Source organism: Meles meles, chromosome 2 (genome assembly GCF_922984935.1).
Source record: "Meles meles chromosome 2, mMelMel3.1 paternal haplotype, whole genome shotgun sequence".
Lineage (NCBI taxonomy): Eukaryota > Metazoa > Chordata > Mammalia > Carnivora > Mustelidae > Meles > Meles meles.
In genome coordinates, this window is record NC_060067.1 from 89,160,104 (window position 1) to 89,174,140 (window position 14,037).

At 35.8% G+C, this 14,037-nt stretch overlaps 1 protein-coding gene across 1 annotated transcript in view; it reads right to left on the reverse strand.

Annotated features, from left to right (window-relative positions):
• Nucleotides 1-945: 945 nt before the first annotated feature.
• The window catches only part of BBS12 (Bardet-Biedl syndrome 12), a 35,620-nt gene continuing 22,528 nt past the window's right edge, over nucleotides 946-14,037 (reverse strand). The window contains exon 3 of the transcript XR_006816532.1: nucleotides 946-1,732. The gene's annotated coding sequence lies outside the window, so the exon portion shown is untranslated. The remainder of the gene's footprint in view (nucleotides 1,733-14,037) is intronic.

Below are 14,037 nucleotides of genomic sequence, written 5' to 3' on the forward strand. Positions count from 1 at the left end.
TAAGGTATCTTTGAGATTTCCAGTTAATATGGTAGATTAAACCAACATCAGAGATCTGTTCCTTCCACAAAGTTTTATAAGTTTCAAAATAGGTTTGAAAGTAAGAAAGGGAGATCTCCAAATAATGAAATAAAGAGGAAATAAGAAATCAGGATGTGGAGGGAGAGCTAGCACTAAGAACAGTCATGGGGCATTAGAACAAGACATATAGCTAAAGAGCTAGAGATTATAATCATGGGAGGAAAGAAGTCAAGTTATGTATGGCCCCACGCATGTTAGGTGCTAGAACAGAGGTCCTTTCAATAAACCTAGGGGTCTGAGGGGCCCAGAAATGGCCCTTCAGCCATAAAATGGGGCCCAGAAAACCACCACATCTGAACCAGGGAGAGGTATGGAAAAAAGTCAATTGCATATTAAGGATCATTGTTTGGTAGGAGGATTATATATCATCCAACCGCCTTAAATTAAATATGCATATTAAAATTTAAGAGTAACCACTTAAAGGACAGAAATAGAACATTAATATTCCTCTTGTCTAGTAGATCAATAATAAGACAGTAAAGAAAATGTTTGGTAAATAAATATAGAATAAGATGGTGTCAGTTCAATATTAATAATCACAATAAAAATAAATGCATTAAACTTATTAGTGAATTAATAGTGACAATAATAAAAACAGAATGGGAAGAAATCAGAGAGGAGACAAACCATGAGAAACTCTTAACTGTAGGAAACAAACTTAGGGTTGTTAGAGGGGAGGTGGGTGAAGGATGGGGTAACTGGGTGATGGGCATTAAGGAGGGCATATGATATGATGAGCATTGGGTGGTATATGCAACTGATGAATTACTCAATTCTACATCTGAAACTAATGATGTACTATATGTTGGCTAATTGAATTTAAATAAAAAATAGTGATAATAATAATATATTAATATTCAGCTCATAAAGTTTTAAGATTTAAATGAAATAAATGCTACGTAAATGCTTATTGTTAGATACAGTGCAAAATGTTGTTCACTCTCAATCCAAGTTCAGGTTTTGTCAATAACCTTTAAGACTAACTGGAAGACTGTTCCCAAATCATTTAGAAAGTTCAGGACTCAACTTGTGTACCTGTCTCTCAGCTAATCATTTCCCATTCTCCCAGCAGACAGGAATGGCAGCCTCCTGACAAGATGAAGCACCCACGTCACTGAAGATTTCCGGGCTTAACTTCTCACCATTTGTTTAGTGTTCCTGGACTTAAGTTCGGAAAAAAAAGGGAAAATGATTGATTTGGTTTCCCATTTACTTTGTCCTTTGTTCCATCTCTTAAGGAATTCAATTTGAATCTGTTTTACAATGTAAACATTGTATTAAAAATACAAAGCAAAACTGGATCAAATGAAATTTTGTGGGGGAGTCATTAAATAACATTTGAGGTGATAATACTATAAAAAAAAAAAATACTTTGGTACTGCTTCCAGATGCTGTGTTCAGCCTCACAGGACTGTCAAAACTCTTTGGGTCAGTGGGTTTCTGGTGCTGCCCTAGTTATTATTATCACTATTTTTTATTTAAATTCAAATTAGCCAGATCAAAGGGATCTGCAGGGCCTTTGAGGTCGTGGGAGGGAGTGGGGAGGATTCTGAGCAGGAGACGCTTCAGGTGCCCTCTCATTGCTTCTTCACCTTGCTTGGGCTTCCACTGGGCTTCTGTGTAGAGATTGCATTTGAAAATAGTGCCAAAGCTATAAAAAGAAAAGAGAAGAGAAGAAAAGAGAAGGGAAGGTAAGAAACACTGCGCCCACATTCTTTGTTTTACAGATGATAAAACAGAAGTTTGGAGAAGGTAAGTGGCTTGCTCACTGCTGACAGAGCAAATAAAACATCAGGGACTAGAAATCAGCCTTTTTCTCTAATACTATCTCTGATATATTAGAGCAATGATTTTATTTTTCCTCCTGACAAAAGGAACTGAGGCATTGTATTAAGTTCTAGGACTAAAAATATAAATAAATCGTGGTCTCAGCCTTTAGGGTTCTTTGATTGCATGAGATCATCTAAGAGAGAAAGTTTTAGGAGGGATGGAGCCAATAACAATTTCTAATGGAGTCACTAGAACCAAGAAGATAAGAACAAAATAAATTAAAAAAAAAAAGAAAAAAAAAAGGAAAGCAAGGGGAAAGGACTCACGCTTTTAGAGCAGGTGAAATTTGACTTTATTATTGCCATGATTTTACATTTATACCATCATGGTAAAATAGATCACTTTTTTTTTTAAAGATTTTATTTATTTATTTATTTATTTATTTGACAGACAGAGATCACAAGTAGGCAGAGAGGCAGGCAGAGAGGGTGGAGGAAGCAGGCTCCCTGCCGAGCAGAGAGCCTGATGCGGGGCTCGATCCAAGGACCCTGGGATCGTGACCTGAGCTGAAGGCAGAGGCTTTAACCCACTGAGCCACCCAGGTGCCCCAAAAATAGAACTTATTAAAAGAATATATCAAAAGTTAAATACCAAACCCAGAATAAAGAAGCCTAGGTCTCATCTCACTCTGCCATAAAAAAAATCCATGTCTCAGTTAGCTTGTCAGTAAAATGGGAACAATTAGCATGGAGCTCAGTATCTGTCAGCTGTTATTATTATCCAGTGTGTATCTAAAAAAGGAAATAGAGTTTGAGACTGTGATTGATCTTTTCTGGGAGTGGCTGGACTGGGAAAATTCAGTAAGGGTGGGGAAAAATATAATACATTAAAAACCAACCACAAAGAAAAATTCTTTGCTCTGAGGAAGTTCTTAAAGTTGTGCTAATATAATAGTGTTATATTAGTTGTGCTAATATAATAGTGTAATAAATAGTGTATTTATTTAATTAGTGTATTAAATGGTGCTGAAACAGTTAGCCTAAATGTCTGGTACTAAAAAGAGTCAACTAATTTACGAAAAAGATTTAAGGAAATTAAACTAGAGAGAAAAAAAAAAGCTACAAATGATGTACCATGTTTACATGTTAAAAATATTGCATAGAGGGTCTCCTGGGTGGCTCAGTTGGTTAAATGTCCAACTCTTGATTTTGGCTCGGGTCGTGATCCCAACGTGGTGAGAGTGAGCCCCATGTGTGGCTCTGCACTCAGTAAGGAGTCTGCTTGAGATTCTCTCTCTCTCTCTTTCTGTCCCTCCCTCGGTTACCTCTCTCTGTCCCTGTCTCTCTCTGTAAATAAATAAATAAATAAAATCTTAAAAAAATATATTGCATAGAAAAAAGATGTAAATTAAGTACAACGAAACAGTAAAGAAAGTAGAAGAAAATGGCTTTCTCAGTAATTAACTATATGGATTTCTCTGGGTCTCAGTTTCCTCACCTGTAATGATGGAAATTGGAAAAGAGGAATCTATAAAATTTCTTCTAGCTACAAAATTATCTATGGCTACCACAAGATTTGATCCTCAATAAAGGAGAATACATACAGAATATGTATGTGCTTTAGTTGCTAAGAAACAAGATATACTCCTTTTTCTGCAGTTTTATTTTCCCTAAGTGAAAACAAATAGCATCATTGATAAAATAATTGGTATAAGATCTGTCAACCAATGAAGAAACAATTGGGAAAATTAAGAACTAGAAAAAAAATTACTCATTATCTCTGAATCTGGCTAATATATGCTTATATTATCAGTAAGGTCATCAGAAAAATTAGAACAATTAAAAATAAAGCAAATGTAAAATGATGTTTGTTCTCTTTGTTAAGAAAAAAAACAAACATTAGATTTAAGAATATGAAAGCATAGTCTACAACAGACTAATGGAATTAAGAGTTCTGGAAATTCATGAAAAGATTTCAAGGTAACAGATTGCATGTAAGACAAAGCTTATGAAATCAGTGGCAATGTTAAATTGACTCAATTCTAAAGATGTAATCCTGGACCCAGAGGAGTCAAAGTTGAACCATATTGTAGCCTACAAACGTTGTTGCAAAAGGAAGGAGACATTTTCCAGAACCTCATAATATGGAAACCAAATATCTTAGAAACGTGAGTAGAGCTAAAGAAATATAAAAGAGCCAATAAAGTAATGAAACCCTGGAACATATGAAGAAAGAAAGTGGGAACAACCAAATTCATAGAGCCTGGAAAAGCAAGAAGGAAAGAAAGGAAGGAGGACCTAGGATTGCCAGCATATTAATGGCAATTAAGAAAAAAAAATTGTTGGTGATAATATAAAAGAAAAGAAATTAAATTGAGCTTAGAAAGATTCAGTTTGATGACTAGTGAAATAGACTACAACAAGTTTTGCTGAAAATAAAAAATATTTTATGAATTAGCCAATTCTCTATGGGAATTCAAAGTTCTCTTAGTTTTTTTTTTTATTTCGTCTATTTGTTTCCCAGAGTAAAAGTAAGTATAAACTAAAGGTGGACTCAAAGAACTAGATCAAATCTCAAAATACTATCTGGCCAATTACTATAGATGCCTTCCCAAAATAGAACTGAGTTTACTGTAAGGTTATTTTTCAGAGAGCTCTGAAGACAGAGATTCTGTAGCCATCTCTGGAAAGCAAATCCAATATTAGATGGCCTGTACTGTCAAACATTATCTTTGTCTCATCGGACTTGCTTTTATTATAGATTTAGATTACTTAGCTAATTTTCCCTGTATTTTTAAGTGGAGGAGTCCAAATATCTTTTGAGGTTTTCTTGATGACTCGCTTTTCTGGGAGCACAAATCATAAATATACAGCCCTAAATGGATGTTCACAAAGTGAATTCACCCAGGTAACCACAACTCAGGTCATGAAATAAGAACCCTGTGAGTACTTTCCAAGCCCTCCAGTTCTCCTTGTCAGGCACGACCCACCCTGTCTCCCCAAAAATAACCACGAACCTGATTTCAAACGCTTTGGTTTAGATATGCTTATTTTTGAAATTAACATGAATGGCTAAACCATATGTTCTCTCTTTTTTGGTAGCTTTTTAAATGGAGATATGCTTCACACAACATAATGTTCACCACTTCAAAGTGTTCGCTTCAGTGGTTTTCACTGTAGTCTCTGTTGTGCAATCATCACCACTAATTCCAGAATATTTCCATCTCCTTTTCCCCAAAAACAACCTGTACCTACTAGCAGTTAGTCCTGATTATATGGTTTTGTTTTGTTTTTTTGTTTGTTTTTTGCTTTTGGCTCCTTTTGCTCAAAATTATGCTTGTGAGATTCATATGCTGTGTTCAGTAGCCAATATTTTTTTGAATAGAGTCTAGGGAGTAAAGTACAGGGTTTCCTAATTAATTATGGTTCCATACCAAAACTAATGGCTTAGACCCCGCTTGCAGTAGTATCAACCAGGGAGTGTTAAAAAACATTGATGTGAAGGCTCCATTCCAGATAAATAAATTATAATCTGGGGCTATGGTAGGGGTAGGCTGCAGCTTTGGTTGTTTTTAAAATTGTCCAGATGATTCTGTTGTCCAGATGATTCTTAGTTCTTAGCCAGAACTAAGAACTATTACAAACAACTAATCAGTAAGAGACTTAGCCTGATGAGAAGGTGGCACTAATTAAAAAGACAGTCTCTTAGACCCTCAGGCATACTGAATTAGATTGAGACAGTGAGAATCTGCATTTGACAAGTGACCCATGTGGTTCTTATAAGGCAGTTTCAGAAATACCGCAGGAAACCAACAATTATTTCTAAAAAAAAAAAAAAAGACTTCATCAACAGAAGTTTCTACTGCCTTTAAACAAGAAAACACAGATGTCAGTTTAAAATATTAATACATTAAAAAGAAACTATTTTCATGTGTGATTTAATTCTAGTGATGAGAGGATGATTATATTACATCTGCCTTATTTCTTTTAGTTTGATATCAGTCCAAAGTGAAAAACCTATTGGGAAGTAGCCTTTTCCACCTCCGGCTCTGAGGTTAACACAGGAAACAGGTCTACTTTTTTTAGACATCAATCCAGTCTCAATGTTGTCAACAGACCGAAATTTGCAATTTGCTTTTCATTCATAGTGGACAACATACAAAGAATCTTCTTCACATCACCAGATAAACACATTGGGAAATTTTTTTAAATGCAACCGCCAAGAAAAATGGCAAACAAAATGGAAAAGGAAAAGAACACTCAGGAAAGGAAAAGACACCCCAAAACAGTCTGAAACAGACTTCATTATATATTGTAGTATGAAAGTAACAACTTTACATATTGATAATTAAGAACATTTTATTAGAAGCTAGAGTTGGCATTTCTATCATCTGGTCCTGCTGGGGATCGTTTATACATACCCAGGGCAAAGACAGTGGTTTAAATACAGTACTCTTTACATTCTCAGCTCTTAAAAATTTATCATTGTCATTATTGAAAGATATCTTCCCTTTTTGAAGTTCTCTTGATCTAGTCCATGATTAGCAGTATGAATGACCTGGTCATTTTTCACCTTATCAATTGATCACTAACAATAAAATGGATCCTGTTATTTAGTACATTAATTCAACACGTTAGATGGTATTTAATTGTATAAACATACTAACAATTCTAAAATAAAATTTGAATTTTATTCATTTAGGATAGTTTAGATGCACAGAAAAATTGTGAAAATAGCCCAGAGAATTTCTATGTACCCCATATCTAGTCTCCTTTATTATAACACCATTTATTAGTACGGTACATTTATTACAACTAATGAGTCAGTATTTATACATAAATCCATACTTAGTTCTGATTTCCTTGGTGTCTACCAAATGTCATTTACCTATTCCAGGATCCCATCCAAGATACCACATTACTTTTGTTGTGTCTCCTTTCACTCCAACGGGCTGTGACTGTTTTTCAGACTTATTGTTTTGTTTGTTTGTTTGCTATTGTTTTTTTTTTGTTAAATGACTAGTTTTGAGCAGGGCTAGTCAGATAAGTTTTAGAGTGTCACATACTGATAAATTTTTAAAGATAATTTAATTCTTAGATTCAATTAATAAATTAGAAAAAATTGACTTAAAGTAATCCTAAAAGGAAAAATAATTCTTTTGGAGATGGTTCAGACTATTAGAATCAATTCAAACAGACTTAAACAATTGATCTTAGTGTATATAAAGGTATAACATAAAACAGACTACTTATGATTAATAGAATTATTGTCATTTCTAAAAATTGGAACTTAACTTTCCAAATTAATAAGAAATGAAATTATTTACATTCCTCTGGGTTTCAATCTCTGTTACTGTTCTTGCTTACACAGCCATAAAGTTCATTTTATCTTGAGGTCTGTTTTTTAAGTTTTCACTGTTTATAAATTTGTTCACATGTTGAAGTAAAATGTATATTGACATTTTTAAAAGCAGTCTAATAGAGCTCATTCTACTATATTAAAATATCATATTTGTCTAACTACCCCCATTGTTGAATACTTGGTTTGTTTCCATTTTTTGTAATACTACTATTAACATCCTTGCACAAGAACAACTTAAAGTTGAACCAATTTGCATTTTTTCCAGCAATGTATATAATACAAGCTTTTCTGCACAGTCATCAACCCTGAGTTTTTCATATATTCTCTACTCTAGTATTTAATGCTACTTTAAGTTTGCTTTGTTATACAGTTATTATTGGAACAGAGATATTCATTTTTCCATGTCTCCTTGTGAAAGCTGTTTCTTCTTCCTCTTCTTTTTTTTTTTTTTTTTAAGATTTTACTTATTATTTGTTTTTCAGAGAGAGAGAGAAGCAGCAGCAGGGGGATGGGCAGGCAGGGAGAGAAGCAGGCTTCCTGCTGAGCAAGGAGCAGGATGGAGGACTCAATCCCAGGACCCTGGGATCATGACCTGAGCTGAAAACAGATGCTTAACTGACTGAGCCACCTAGATACTCCTGTTTCTTCTTTTTTAAATGGGTACTTGAATGTAAAGCTTACGGATGAAATTAGAAGGAAGAAATTTTATTTACTAACATCCTCTTAGGAAGAACTGCCCTTTTTGGAAAATGGGAGATTTTAGTCGAAGGCAAATATAAGAAAAGCTCTTTTGAGACTAGGGATAAGTTTATTGATTAAGAGGGATGGGGGATGAGAGAAGAAAAGCAAGAAAGAAGGGTGTATTGAAGAAACAGGGAAAGGTCAGCACTGCACATTTTGACATCTGTCTTCTATAACTTACTCAGAAGTGTATAATATGAACGGGTAGAATAGCTGTAGACACTACGATTGGAAAAGTAAAGGGTGGGAGGAGGGAAGAAAAGAAATAGTTTGCCAATAAAATATCAAAGGCAGAGAAACAAAAATATGTGTGTGTGTGTGTTTGTGTGTTGGGTGGGGCACAATAAAATTCTCTGTCTTTTTAATTTTTTAAGCATTGTCTACTCCCAATGTGGGGCTTGAACCCACAACCCCAAAATCAATAGTCTCATGCTCCACCCACTGAGCCAGTGTTTTTGATATCTGGTGAGGTTTAACCTGAGTTTAGGGTACCCTGACTGCTGCCTGGATTATACATATTTATATATTTAAAATAGCAAACTTTTAATAGTGTGTCACATTTAGTTCTTCCTATCATTTAAAAATATTGTAATTCTTGTAGTATGGAAAAATGTATCTATGTTCAGCGGCATCTTCTCTTTTTTAATATCCACTAATTTATCTCCCACCCACAAAAGGAATGCATATGTTATTCTGGTTTCTTTGGGTTTTATATGTTACATTCTGGTTTGTTGTAGATTTATAACCTATTTGCTTCTTTCGAACCCATTGTAATTCATGGATATGGCTGTGGTAACAATAGATCTAAGTTAATTCTTTTTCATATCATTAAAAAAGTTCCAGGGCACCTGAGTGGCTTGGTTGGTTAAGTGCCCAACTCTTGATTTCAGCCCAGGTCTTGATCTCAAGGTCGTGTGTTTAAGCCCCACACTGGGCTTTGTGCTAGGCATGGAGCCTATTTAAAAAAAAAAAAGAGTTATTTCACTCTCTATTGTATTATTTCTGGTTTGTAATAAAATAGGTAATCATTACGGTTTGAATCTATAATTGGCCAGTTTTTGAAACCCCAATATTATAAACATCATGCACTAAAGCTTTTGTAATCAACTTTCACTGTAATCTTTTAAGAATTTTTTCAGGGACTTTTGAAAGAACAATTTGACATTTTTACCCCCTTACAAATGAGTTTCACTATCACTCAAAATCTGTCAGGGATTAAACTGGTACCAAGAATCATAAAATTCAGAGCTGAAAAGTATAATAGGGATGACCTCATTCAACTTTGTGATTTAAAGGTGAGAAAATAGATGCCAGGAGAACTCGAATTACCTTCCTAAAGTCACAGCTAGTTAACAGCAGAGCTAGGACAATGACCCATGTCTCTGATCATCGCAAGACATAAAATAATAAAAAAGGAACTGCCTTTTACTTTCACTACCCTTTTACTTTAAATCTCCTCACCTTTATTTTTATGCGAACCCACACTAAAATAATCTCACCTTTTATTTTTGTGGACATTAAACCAGCAGGTCAAAATTTTAAGAGGCTGAGAGTGGAAGTTTGCCACCTACAGGTCAAAAGAAAGAAGAAATCTTGGGTTTTTCTAGGGTAAAGCTTTGATGACATTACAAAGCACAAGTGTGTTTGAAGACATCTCTTTGCGAGAGTAGTTCTCAATATAGCGCGGGAAGACTTTCGTCAAGGGGATGCTGCCTTCATTCTCATCACCGTTAGTCAACAACTTTCTACAGTGTTTCTTTGCCAACAGTATTTGGTGTTATGTCTGTAGGAAAGAATGATAGAACACTGAACAGTATGAATCCATAATTAGAAGGCCATGAAAATGTTTCTTAGCAACTGAGACCCTCTCCCTTTTTTGGTTGGAATTTCCTCCTCACTGCTAAGAAATGTCTGAGCAGGCAACAAAAATCCTATAATGATGCTGGGACAACTGGATAACCATTTGGAAAAAGTTCTTTTAGAGTCTTATATCTCCTACTAAAATAAATCTCAAAGGTATTAATATTTAAATGTGAAGGACGAACAAGACCGTAAAATTACTAGAACTCAGTATAGGCGACTTTAATATAATCTTGGAGTAGGGAAGCCCTTTCTAAACGTAACACCAAAGGAAGAATATCGAAGGAAAATAAATTTTACAAACATTAAAAATATAAAGCAAATCACTATTCTTTCTTAAAGATTATTTAAGATGATATTGAATTTTCTCACAAATTAGTCAAACAAAATTTTAATAACTATATATATAACATTTATATATATATCCATATATACAGACAGGGCCTTAGACAGCTGTATAGCAAATATTAATAATGGTTACTTTGGTGTGTAGTGGGAAAAGAGATTAAGAGTTTACTCTAAAAATGTTCTTGAAGAATGATGGAAAGAATTTAAAGATGAATGTACTTTAAACAAACAAACTCCCAGGATGGAAGTGTGAATAGGGAGGAGAAAAATGTGGTACATAAAGATAAAAAGAATGAGGTCTGGCTATGAGGAAAGAAAAAGTACTGAGGAAGAATGGACGTACCAGAACAGGTAATAAAATTGATCAAGGACACAGTGAAGTAAGAGCTGGTACATCATGATCTAGAAGCCTGGAAGTAAGGCCACAAAGCAGCCCAGGTAAATCAGCTTGCTTGCTACTCGTACAACATGGACTTTGTTATCCTGAGAGTCAATTTAAAACAGTTTGAAAGTATTGTAGTTTAAAGAGAGACCTCAGCTGTCTAAAAAGCCCCATAAAAACATATTGCTAAAAGGTCACAGGTGAAAACTCATTTAAAAATAACAAAGAAACTGGAGTTTTTAGAATGGCTCATTGAAAAGTATTTTAAAATGCTTGAGGATATGTCAGTAAAATATGTGTTTTTTAAGTCTCAATATTTTTACATACAGAAGATAGAGCTTACCAAAATTCATTTGATTTTCACCCTTTATTATTTTTTTAAACATGTATTTATTTATTTAAGTCATCTCCACACCCAACACAGGGCTCAAACTCACAACAGTAAGATCAAGAGTTCCATGACTATTTTTTTAAGATTTTACTTATTTGAGAGAGAGAGTGAGTGAGAGAGAGAGAGAGAGAGAGAGAGAGAGCATGAGTGGGGGAGGAGTAGAAGTAGAGGGAGAAGCAGACTCTGTGCTGAGCAGGGAGCCTGATGTGGGGCTCCATCCAGGGACCCTGGGATCATGACCTGAGTTGAAGGAGCTGCCTAACCAACTGAGTCAACCAGGCACCCCTGAGTCCCATGACTGTTGATGAGCTAGCCAGGAGTCCCTAATTTTCACCCTTTAATAATATGCTCCTAGATTACTTTCTACTCTATCAAAATAGACTGATATTCTGCATATGCAGAATTTGTATAGTTATGTTTATTTGTGTACCCATTAGTTTCTAGAGGAGTGATATTCAAACTTTTTTGATCATATGACCAATATATGCATATTTATATCTATATGTCCTACCAAGCTAATATATGTAAACTATATAACCTAAAGAAAAAAGTTAAAATAAAAAAAAAAAAAGAAGGCAGTAGAAATTCTAATACATTCGTCTTGCACCACCTTGTATCTTCCTGTCTGTGCATCCACCCTTCTTCAGAGACCACAGGCTGCCATTAGGGTCTCTCAAGACTCATTGCCAAACTATACTGTGTATCTGGGCAAGACCCTTAGCCTCTGTGTCTCAGTTTATTTGTAAAATGAAGATAATAAAAGAGCCTGCCTCATAGAAGTGTTGTGAAGATTACATGAGCCAGCGCCTGGAAAGTGCTCCCTATCATGCTTGGCATGGGAAGTACTCTGTAGTGGTAGATATGATCTGTGACCGACACTTTGCAAAGAACAATCCTTCTTTAGATGATTGCTAACTTAAAGTTGATTATATCTGGTATTTTAAGACTTCAAGTTGTTTCATATAAAATAATACATGGAGATTTGCTCTTTCCTTATTCTTCCTTATCTCTGTACTCTTTTCCTCAACTATCTCCTTGGCCTGGAGCTAAGCACATGGTATTTCATGTTTTTGCCAAGTTGCAAAATTTATTTCCCTGAATGTGTGGATTCAGTTTTCCCAAAGAAGGGTAGCAATTACTTTTATTAAAAAGACCATTTCTTGGGCGCCTGGGTGGCTCAGTGTGTTAAGCCTCTGCCTTCGGCTCAGGTTGTGATCTCAGGGTCCTGTGATCGAGTCCCGCTTCAGGCTCTCTGCTTGGCCAGGGAACCTGCTTCCTCCTCTCTCTGCCTGCCTCTCTGCCTACTTGAGATCGCTCTCTGTCAAATAAATAAAATCTTTAAAACAAACAAAAAACAAACAAACAAAAGACCATTTCTTCATATTCTATTTAGTTATAGCCATGATCATCAATTTCTGGCTGTACATTATCATACAGGAAGCTTTAAAAACCCACATACCCAGACCCTAATTCCAGACCTTCTGATTTAATTTGTGTAAAGGCTCCCCAAGTGATACTAAAGTGCAGCCAGGGACTGAGGACCATTGAGTGAGAGGAAAATGATTACTTCATGTCAGCAACACTTAGTCTTGGCTACATATTCCAATCACCTGGGAGCTCTTAAAAATACCAATGGCTGGTGCCCTGATCTCAGACTATTAAGTATCTGTGGATGTGGTCAGGACATTAGCAGTCACAAAAGCTCCCCTGTTGGTTCTTATTATGTGACAACATGATTCAGAACAGAAGACACACGCACACTTCAAGGCAGGCTGATCGAAGAGTGTTGTGGTCTATAATCATCTGTTGCTTCCTCTTAAGTCTCCCTAGCTTGGGCTTGGCTTTGCTCCCTTAGGCCACCAGATCCATGTAGGAGACAGCAGTCCTGCTACTCTCAGAAGTGGCCACCAGGGTCAGTAACTATTTAAAAGGGTAAAGCACTACACCAAATCTACTATTATTAGACGAGATCGGGCGCGCTCAGGGTGGTATGGCCGTAGACCCAAATCTACTATTATTAATTTTTGTCATTATTATCCTCTCTCCTCCAGCCATCTTGAGACGTGAAATACATCTTACCTAGTACTCTCCTCTCCTATTGCTCTTATCTCCAAAGGAGGCACGCTGACCCTTTTCGTTCATGGCATTATATCTAGTCATTATAAAGAGGGCAAGGGAGGAAAGGGCACAAAGGAGAACCACTAAAATTGTAAAGCTAGGAAAGGAATAGAAATCTCAGGAAACCGCTTTTTAACAAAGTTTAAAATGCTTATTTCCCTAGATATTTGCATGCAGTTTATATTGAGTTATGTTATCTTAATGCATATTTAATATAAACCTCAAGTTCACTTTAAGAATAACAGATAAACATTTCAGAGAGCTGAGGTGACTTGCCCAAGGTCACACAGTAGGCAAAGTCAGATTATGAAAAAGTTCTTCTAGTTTAAAGTCTAATGTTTATCTGACTGTACTACAAGTACATCCTGGAAGCTGATAGATCCCTCCTTTTTATCATTCTCTTATTATGGAAGGGAGAACCTTTAGCTGGTCCACAAGAGACTGATCTGTTGCTTCCAGAACCTGGAGATAAGGTTAAGTTCTGGGGGTTTTAACAAGCATCACGAAGTGGGTGATTGTGGTTATTAGATAGCACTACAAAGGAGATGTCTCCCAAATCAGCAAGTCAACATTTAAGGGGCCACAGGATGCTGCTACCAGAGAGCAAGTCTGAAATACAACTGAGTAAAAAGAAAGCAGTGTCTCATTAACTCAACATCTGAACAGAGAGTACGACGACCGAAGTGAGCAAAAAGCTGAACTTCCTGGGTAGTGGCGGGTGTCCAGCATTGTTCTGAATAGTGCTGGGTCAGAGGTGATGGTTCCTTGGCTTCAACTCCAGCCTCAACAAGCAGTGTTCCTAGCTTCCCAGAGACTTTCAGACACAGAAGACAATTCTTGATTCAGTTCATATTCTGCTTTTTCTAGTAGTTATGTTACAGATACAAATATGAAGTTAGCATCTTGGTTTATACAACAACTTTCTATGAATTTGGTTAGTACAAGTTAAGAGTTAATTCCTCTGGTGATGATTACCTCCTGTTAA